Source organism: Ursus americanus, chromosome 28 (assembly GCF_024610735.1).
Source record: "Ursus americanus isolate L20-20 chromosome 28, mUrsAme1.1.p, whole genome shotgun sequence".
In the NCBI taxonomy this organism is placed as follows: domain Eukaryota; kingdom Metazoa; phylum Chordata; class Mammalia; order Carnivora; family Ursidae; genus Ursus; species Ursus americanus.
The window spans coordinates 26,914,974-26,925,319 of record NC_142154.1 but is presented as its reverse complement, the minus strand read 5'-3'; the positions used below and the strand labels follow the sequence as shown (position 1 = coordinate 26,925,319).

General features: G+C 41.6%; 1 pseudogene; it reads left to right on the top strand.

Moving 5' to 3' along the window:
• Positions 1–746: 746 nt before the first annotated feature.
• LOC123790727 (putative ribosomal protein uL10-like pseudogene) lies at positions 747–1,710 on the top strand (annotated as a pseudogene).
• Positions 1,711–10,346: the final 8,636 nt, after the last annotated feature.

Below are 10,346 nucleotides of genomic sequence, written 5' to 3'. Positions count from 1 at the left end.
CTATCATTAAGTGAACAAGAATTGTAAAAAGTCTATATGAAGAAAAGTTTCTTGACTATGGCCATGTAAAAAAAAAAACACATAGAGTACCAAAATATGTTCCAGTATAGAATTATATATATGATGTCAATATTCTTCCAATTTATCTATAAATGTATAAATCTATACATGCAATTTGGTATACCACAAATATAATTAAATTGCCAATGGAATTTGACATAATAATTCTAAAGATAAAATGAAAAAAGAAATGTGTGAGGATTAGTGAGGACAGTTTATAAAAGAAGAGAAATGAAGGGTGTTTTTCCCTATTAGATATTCAGATGTGGTATAAAGTTCTAAGAATGAAAACAGTTTGATACTAAAGCAGAACTTGGCAGATTTAATATAACATTGAAAAGGCCAAAATCAGACTTTTGGTTTGATAGGAATTCAATGGAAAAGCGAACAATTATTCAGTATATATTATTGGTACATTTGAAAAAATTGAAGTCAGACGTCTCTGCACCACACCATTTACCAAAACCTTCTTCAGATGGATTGAAGATTTTAATGTAATGACAAAAACCACAAAGGTACTAGACAAAAATATATGTGACTCTTCCTGTAATCTTGGGAGGACGATGGGCCTTCCAAGTGGCACAAGGAAGGAGACCCCAAACAGGAAAGACCAATGAATTTGACCACATAAAAGTGCAATGAGTTGCTCTTTCCAGCCGTCCTTGTGAGGGTGACATCATCTTTAAACCCTGCGTGGCAATCCCCGACGCACCGCCATGATGCCCAGGGAAGACAGGGTGACCTGGAAGTCCAGCTGCTTCCTTAAGATCATCCAACTTTTGGATGATAATTTGAAATGCTTCACTGGAGGAGCGGATAGCATGGATTCCACACAGATGCAGCCGATCCGCCTGTCTGTCCGTCGGTGGGACGGCTGTGGTGTGGATAGGCAAGAACACCGTGATGCACGAGGCCATCCGAGGGCATCTGGAGAACAACCCAGCTCTGGAGGAACTGTTGCCTCATATCTGGGGGAGTCTGGGTTTTGTGTCACCAAGGAGGACCTCACTGAGATCAGGGACATGCTGCTGGCCAATAAGGTGCCAGCTGCCGCCGGTGCTGGTGCCACAGCCCCATATGAAGTCACAGTGCCTGCCCAGGACATTGGTCTGGGTTCCAAGAAGACCTCCTTCTTCCAAGCTTTAGGCATCGCCACTAAAATCTCCAGAGGCACCATTGAAATCCTGAGTGATGTGCAGCTGACTAAGACCAGAGACAGAGTGGAAGCCAGCAAAGCCACACAGCGGAACCTGCCGAATGTCTCCCCCTCCTCCTCGGGGCTTTGGGCTGATCCCCCAGTGGGTGTTTGACAATGGCAGCACTACACCCCTGAAGTGCTTGACATCACAGAGGAAACTGCATTCTCGCTTCCCAGAGAGTGTCTGCGACGTTGCTAGCATCTGTCTGCAGATGGGTTACCCCGTTGCATCAGTGCCCCACTCTACCATTAATGGATACAAGGGGGTCCTGGCTTTGTCTGTGGAGACCGATGACACCTTCCCACTGCTGAAAAGATCGTGGTCTTCTTGGCTAATCCATCTGCATCTGTGGCTGCTGCCCCTGTGGCCAGACATAGCCCCAGCCAAAGTTGAAGCAAAGGAAGAGTTGGAGGAGTCCAATGAGGATATGGGATTTGGTGTCTTAGACTAATCACCAAAAGCAACCAATTCAGCTAACTTTATTTGGGAAACAAGGAAATGTAGGCTTACTTCTCTAACCAAAAAAAAAAAAAATGCAATGGCTGTTTATGATTTATGACAGACAAATGGGTTGATAGCCTTACAAAAAAAGGTTTAATGTATTAATGACTTAAATAAGAAAATGATGAATGCTAACAGAAAAAATGGGCTGGAAAGAAGAAAAAAATCATGATCAATGACACATAAAAAAATTATCGTCTCACCACAAACTCAGTAGCTTAAAATAACATCCATTTATTGTCTCCGAGTTTCTGTAACTCAGAATTCTGGTCCTGGCTTAACTGGGCTCTCTGCTCAGGGTCCTACAAAGCTGAAATGAAGGTGTTGGCCAGATTGCAGTCTCATATGAGGCTTGACTAGGGAAAGATAAGCTTCCAAGCTCCCTGATTGGTGGTAGAATTCATTTACTTGCAGCATTATATCATGACAACTTGCTTCTTCAAAGTCAGAAGCACCAGCAAGGGAGAGAGAGCGAGCGAGACAGAGAGAAAGATTCTATTGAGTTGAGTGTCCAACTTGATGGGGCCTTTTTTTTTTTTAAGGTTTTTATTTGTTTGAGAGGGAGAGAGAGCACAAGCAGGTAGAAAGGGAGAGGGAGAGGGAGAAGCAGACTCCCTGCTGAGCAAGGAGCCTGACTCAGGGCTTGATCCTAGGACCCCGAGATCATGACCTGAGCTGAAGTCAGATGCTTAACCGACTGAACCACCCAGGTGCCCCTTGAGGGGGCCCTTTTAAAGGGTTCACCTAATTAAGTAAGGCCTACCTACTTTTCATGAGCCCCAAATCAATTGATTAGAACTTTAATTACAGCGGCAAAATCAATTCATTTTGCTATACTTGTTAGAAATAAATCATAGGCGTTCAAGGGGAGGGGATTATACAGGGTTTCGATCATTGAGGGTAAACCTTACAATGTACCCACCACATTAGTAATGAAAGAAAAGCAAATTAAATCATCATGAATGGTCATTTTTGGCCTCTCACATTGGCAAAGATCTAAAAAACAAAAAACCCAAAATTCCCAGTGTTGGCAAAGTGTGAGAAAACTGGCCCTATCATAGCCTGTGGGAGGGAGTGTCGAGGGGTGCACCATTCTGAAAAGGCACAACAGTCTGAAATGCAGTTTTCCAAAACTTGTTGAAGACTTAAAACTCTGCAGTCTCTTTGACCCAGCTTACCTTCTGCTAGAAACTATTCATGGAAATACTTACGGGTAACGTACATAAAGATTTAATCTTGAGGTTGTAGGCTGAAACTTAAAGACTAAAAAATAAAAAAAAAAAGGAGGAGGAGGATAAAAATGAACATAAGTAAAAGGTTGGTTAAATAGGTTGCGGTAAATCCACATAATGGAAGTGAACTGGTTCACACTTTTTTACAGTTTGAGCTCCAGTGCCAGGCACCCTGGTCAGGATCCAGGCTCCAGCGGTTAGCGGCTCTGTGAAATGGGTCTGTACTGTACCCTCTCTGAGCCTCAGTTACAAAGATGGAATAATAACGGTACGCACCGCATTGGGTTGTTGTGAGGATTACATGCTCATTCATGCACATTTTGTGCCAAGTCAGCACGTAATTGTGGAGAAGGAGAAGGGGGAAGATAAGGTATCAGGAAGTTACCACACAGCTTATACAAAATAATTCCATTTTTGTAAAAGAGTTAAATGATAAAAGCAGCAAATAGAAGTCATCTTTCAGACTGTTTATTTTCTCTAAGAAGTGGGATTATAGAGGATGTCTAATTTCTTCTTTGTGAGTTTTTAAATTTACCAATTGTTCTACACTGTATACTTATGACTTTAGAAGGAAAATACCCAAACTTTCTTTTTTTTTTTAAGATTTTATTTGTTTATTTGACAGAGAGAGAGAGAGCAGGAGAGCACAAGCAGGGGGAGCAGCAGAGGGAGAGGGAGAAGCAGGCTCCCCGCTGAGCAGGGAGCCTGACTCAGGGCTCGATCCGAGGACCCTGGGATCATGACCCGAGCTGAAGGTAGTTGCTTAACCAACTGAGCCACCCAGGTGTCCCCAAACTTTCTTTTTTTAAAGAAAGGAAAAATAAGCCCTGAATGATCAGGAAGGCCTCAAGAATGAGGTGGGATTGAACAGGTCTTGTATGACAATGGTTCTCGGACTTTTGGAGCTCAAGATCTAAGAAAAAACAATAGGGACATCACGTGGGACTGCCATTATTCTGTGTTGCTGAGTGAGACATTTTTTTAAAATTTACTATCTACTAACATCACTTCATATAAGAGGAAACATATTAACATGGAAAAAAGAAAAGATTAGTTTCAGAATAAATAGCCCTTTCCATTGAGTTTTGTGAAAAACTCATTGCATCATTTTTATTTTTCTCATTTGGCCAAAAACTGCTAAAAACTTCATCTTGGGCTGAATATTGGTAACAACTAGGGTAGAGTCTTAGAAATGAAAAGGGTCACTAGCAGCAAAGCAGGGAGGCAGCAATGTGGGCACTGTGGAAGTTCTGGCCTCTCTGCTTGGCCCCAAGGCTCTGAATACATCTATGAAAAACATAGACATAATCCCTACCCTTTCTCATGGAGGAGGCGACTATGGGACAAGTGTCTTTCATTAAATCTCTGAGGTCGGAGGTGGTATCAGTCTCCTCGCCTACATCTTCCATAGGACTGGTGGAGGACAGCAAGCTCAGCAAAGAGCTTCTGAAACACAGAGTCTTCAGGGGACCTGAAAGTCCGTCTGAGGGCATCACAGGGAGGGATGGCATCTCCTGGGCACCTGCAGGCTCTTGGCACCAACAAACGTTTTAGGAGTCATGTCTATCTATGGGTATATTGGAAAGAAATGCATGTTTTATTAAGCTCAGAATAAGACTTTGATATTTATGTATAAAGCTCAAGCTTCACTTCAGCCTAATGAAGGCTAGCAAAATGCAAGGCTAATTTGATAATGTAGGCAAATTCTTTTGCCATTAATCCCATGAATCATACATGTCTCCTCTAAGAGCCTGGATTTTGAATGTTTTAGCACAAGTAAAGTATCAGGAGAGTAAAAACTCACTAATTGGAGCAAACTAGGAGCAGTCAGAATGCACTCTAGAAGACGTTAAACTCAAAGTTACCTTCTTATGTAATCTATACATGTCTATATGTGCACTACATTAAACATCAACAAAATTGACTGTAGAGGAGTCATGGCCAAGCAGAGGTCCCACCTTAGCTGCTTTCACACGGAGCTAAGGACATCATAGCTTTAGAACCTTGTTCAGTCGTGTGCCTAGAGATGCAGCCAGTGTCTGAAAGAATAGTTTTGGAAAATAACCACTTTTTCACGATGGTAGATAAAATCAATTTGCTCATTACACCTTTTTCTCACAGATGATTATAAGGGATATCTTTACTTCAGGAGTCTTTTTTTTTTTTAAAAAAAGAATTTTATTTATTGAGAGGGAGAGTGTGAAATCAGGGGGAGGGACAGAGGCAAGGGAGAGAGAATCCCAAGCAGGCTCCGCACTGAGTGTGGAGCCCAACACAGGGCTCGATCTCACAACCCTGAGATCATGACCTGAGCTGAAATCAAGAGTCGGACCCCAACCTACTGAGCCACCCAGGGACTCCTCAGCTAGGATTCTTATTATAAATTCGCAGCTTCTAAACTGAAAACTGCAGAGCCTTCCATCTTGTAATTGTCACATATGGGGAGGGTTTCCCAACTTTCCCAAGTGGGAATTAGTTGGACTGTGGCTGTACTTCTGATAGGCAAAGTCTCTTTTTATAAAGTGTTTTTGTTTCTTTCTCATTAGGAGAAAACCTATTTCTTAAGCACTTATTATGAGCTTCTAGAATGGAAGCTCTTGATGGTGAGGACTATGTCTATTTTGTACCTCTGGGCTCAGAATAGAGACTGCATATAACTGCTTAATAAATGGTTGTTGAAGTAGTGGGGTCCAGGTGTCCCTGCTTAGGTGGTAGCCAGCTTCCAAGTTGGCCTCCAATGATCCCTGCCTCCTGTTATTTTCACCCTGGTGTAGTCCTCTCTCACACTCTATCAGGGTCGGTGAGTGTGAACGGGGGATATGCCAGTCATGATGATACGTCACTATCAAGCTTAGGTTACTAAGGACTGCAGCTTACATCTTGTTATGTCTGTCTTTTTTTTTTTTTTTAGATTTTATTTATTTACTTGAGAGAGAGAGAGAGCACAGGCAGGCAGAGTGGCAGTCAGAGGGAGAAGGAGGAGCAGACTCCATGCTGAGCAGGGGGCCCACATGGGGCTCAATCCCAGGACCCCGAGATCATGACCCGAGCTGAAGGCAGATGCTTAACTGACTGAGCCACCCAGGTGCCCCGGTATGTCTGTCTTTATCTCTCTCTCTGATCTCTGCCTTTGGGAAACGCCACAGAGAGAGGTCCCTATGGTAAGGACCTGAAGCCTCCTGTCAACAGCTACACAGGTGGTATTGGAAGTGACCCCCCAGTCCCATAGAAGTCTTCAGAGACTGAAGCCCTGGTCAATAGCTTGAATGTAACCTTGTGAGGAAGTTGGAGCCAGAACCACCCAGCTGAGCCATTCTAGGATTCCCTAAGCCTCAGAAACTGTAAGACAGTAAGTGTTGTTTCAAGATGCTAGATGTGGAGGGTAATTTGTTACACAGCAGTGGTTAATTAGTACGACATGAAATCCCACCCATTTCTCACCAAAACCTTATGGGGAAGGCGTTAACAACACTTTCTGACCGCTGAAGATACAGAGGTAGGCGAAATCAAGGAAGCTGTCTGAGACAGCCTGGATACAAACCCAGGTCAGACACCTGCTATCTCTCAGAGAACAAAATTATAACATTTCTCTTACCCGAATAACTTACCCTTAGAGTCTGTCACTTTGTTATCATTTGGGATTTTGGCATCTGGTAATAATAAGAGCAGGGACTATTAAAAATATGCCAAGAGAAGCTGTTTGCATAACTCATAAATGTTCGAGGTTTCATGGTCATGATTTCCAAATAGAGAAATGACAACACGTTGGAAGGAACAGATGAGTTGAAAGGAGAATTTGAAAGTGGCACAGTTAAAATCATCTGTAGGTATTTTTAGCACAAAGAAAGAAGTCCTGTTGGCAGACACGGCTAAAATGTAGGGCCATTTTCATGTGCTATATTTAGAAAGTCAGTGAATGTCATAGCAAGACAATTGCTTGTTGAGAACATGGATGAGCCTTGAAAATATGAATATAGGCCCATTTCTATGTGGCCCTTATTGGCACAGAGGAGGGGACCACCCAGAAGTGGTACTCTGGGATCCAATCTCCCTCAGCCTCCAAACATTAAGTGAAAAAGTGGGTCTGCTGTGCAACCACAGCTTCAAGACAAATCCTTGGACCTCTTTTTCTTCCAAGCAGACTGCTGCCCCTAAAATACTCCTATACAGAAATTCTGGGGTTGCTCTGGGAAGCAGTGAACTTGAGCCATATAGATGGGTAACAGAGAGAACTGAGGGGTATTAAGTAGATAAAATTAAGGTGTAAAGCAGCAGTGCTCACTCGTGGAGTCCTGAAACACTGGGGGGTCTAGGTTGGTGTGTGAGACGTGGACAAGACCTTTGTAATTATCAATGATTAAATTACTGCCTTTTCCAAATGATTTGTTAAACAGAAAATAAAGGAGAGAACTTGTCATAACATCCCTCACCCTCATGTGTGATGTGTGTGTGTATCTATAGCCTATACAATTTACATACTTAAAGTGTGCAATATGATGGGGGTTAGTATATTCATAGAGTTGTGCGACCATCGCCACAGTTTTGGACATTTTCATTATGCCCCCCTAAAAGTACACACCCATTAGCAGTCACTCCCCATTACTCATTCCCTCCTCAGCCATAGGCAACCACTCATCTTCTTTCTATCTCTACAGATTTGCCTATTCTGGACATTTCATATTAATAGAATCATATACTCTGTGATGTTTTGTGACTGGCTTCTTTTACTTAGCATGATCTTTCCAAAGGTCATTCGTGTTGTAGCATGTGTCAGTCCTTCATCCTTCCTTATTGCTGAACGATAGTCTATTTGTGAACATATCACATTTTATTAATCATTCGACAGTTGATGGACACTTGTGTTGTTTTCACTTTTTGGCTATTAGGAATAATGCTGCTATGAACATTCAGGTGCAAGTTTTGTGCAAGCGCACATTTTCATTTCTCTTGGGCACACATCTAGGAACAGAATTGTGGGTCATATGGTAACTATATGTCTAACATTTTGAGGAGCTGCCGATTGTTCACCCAACCAGCTGAATAGGGTTCCACTTTCTCCACATCCTCCTCAACACTTGTGATTATCTGTCTTTTTGAGAATAGCCATTCCAGTGCGTGTAAAGTGCTATCTCATTGCGGTTTTGATTTACGTCTCCCTGATGACTAATGCTGTTAAGTGTCTTTTCAGGTGCTTATTGGCACATGAAGACATTTGTATATATTCTTTGGGAAGAAGTCTGTTCAAATTCTCTGCCCATTTAAAAAAATTGTGTTCTTTTTCATTATTGGGTTGGAAGAGTTCTTTATATATTCTGGATACAGTACCTTATCAGATATATAATGTGCCAATATTTTCTCCCATTCTGTGGGATGTCTTCACTTTCTTGATGGTGTCCCTTGAAGTACAAAAGTCTCAAATATCGATAAAGGCTAATTTATCAATGTTTTCTTCTGTTGCTCATGCTTTTGGTGTCATATCTAAGAAGGTTTTACCTAACCGAAGGTCAAGATGATTTATTCATGTTTTATTCTAAGAATTTCATAGTTTTGGCTCCTGTGTTTTGGTCTATGGTTTATCTTGAGTTAATTCTTGTGTATGGTTTAAGAAGGGGTTCAGCTTCATTCTTTTGCATGTGGAAAACCTCACTATTGGTTACTTTTTCAAGGAGAAGCAGAATAATGAGATTTTTGATGCTTGAACTTTCATTACAGCATTTAAAATGCAAATGGTTAGGTTCTAACTTTCCCTGTGGCCCTCAATTCCTTTCCCCTTCCTTCCTCCTTTCACAGTTGTTGCTAACTTCTGTTGTTATTCCTTCAGACAATTAAGAAATAGTTATTGAACACCTGCTGAACACCTGGTACTTCACCATGGGATGAAGGGGAGTATGTACAAGACATAGACTGTGTCCTAAAAAAGTTTACAGTTCAGTTGAGGTAGTGAGTGTCACATATATTAAACATTAACCAATAGCGAGGTCAGTAACCACCTAGGGTTCAAACTGGTCCCAGAAATACAGTGAAATGTTTGTATTGTGGCAAGACAGAAAAACCACATATAGATCAACGAATACAATTCAAGAGATGTGGGCATCAGAGCACTCACAGTCTGCTGGTGGAAGTGTAACATGGTATAGCCACATTGGAAGAGAGTTTGGCAGTTTCTTAAATGGTTAGACATAAAGTTGCCAATTCTAACCCTAGAGAAATGAAACCATATCCAGACAAAAACTTGTGCACAAATGTTTATAGCAGCATTATTCAGAAGAGCCCCAAAGTGGAAAAAACCCCAAATGTCCACCCACCGACGAATAGATAAATAAAATGCAGTGTACCCATATAATAGAATATTATTCAGTCATTACAAAGAATAAAATATGGATGCATGCTACAATGTGGACGAACCTGAAAAGATTATGCTAAGTGAAAGAAGCCAGTCACAAAAGAGCACAAATGATATGACTCCATTTATAAAAAAATCTTCATAATAAGCAAATCCACAGACAGAAAGTAAATGAGTGGTCTTCTAGAGTTTGGGGAATAGGGTGCTAGGGGTGTGACAGCCAGAGTTTGAGCTTTCTTTTTGAAGTGATCAAAATATTTTAAAACTGACTGTGGTGATGTTTGCACAACTCTGAATTTACCAAAATAATTTATCTGTAAAAATTAAATGTGTAAATTATATGGCACATGAATTATATCTCAGTAAAACTGTTGTTAAAAAACAAACAAAGACACAAAGACAACCAAAGCCAGAGGGATGAGGAAAAGGGAGAGGTAAGCTCGGGCTGGGATGTCTAAGAAGGCTTCATAGCAAAAAGCTCATTCATTCATCTGTCTATTCATTTTTCATCCATGAAGTATGCATGGAGTATTTGCATGGGCCAGATATTGTTCTGGGGACAAGGGTTCCAGCAATGAATTAAACCGAGGCCTTGCCCTGAAAAAGAAAGCGTAGTTAGGAGAAGGAGAAAATGGAGAAGGGGCTACGTAGCGGTGGTTGAAGAAAGCCTCTTCCAGGAGCTAGTATTTAAGCTGAGACCTGAATGAAGAGTGGGAGCAAACTATAGAGAAGCTCTGGAAGAAAATCATTCCAGACAGAGGAACAGCAAGTACAAAGACCTCGAGGCAGGAGTGTGCTGTGTGTTGGAGGCAGAGTAGAAAGAGTACCTGAAGTGGAAGAGAAGAGATAAATCCGAGAGCCAAGCAGGGGCAAGATCGAGAAAGATTTGAAGCCACAGTAAGATCTTTGGATTTTTTCCCCCTCAGTGTGATGAGGGAGGGTTTTGAACAGAGAGGGTATAACGCGGTTTCTATTTTAAGAGTGTCTCTGTTAGTTCTGAGGAGGAGAGCC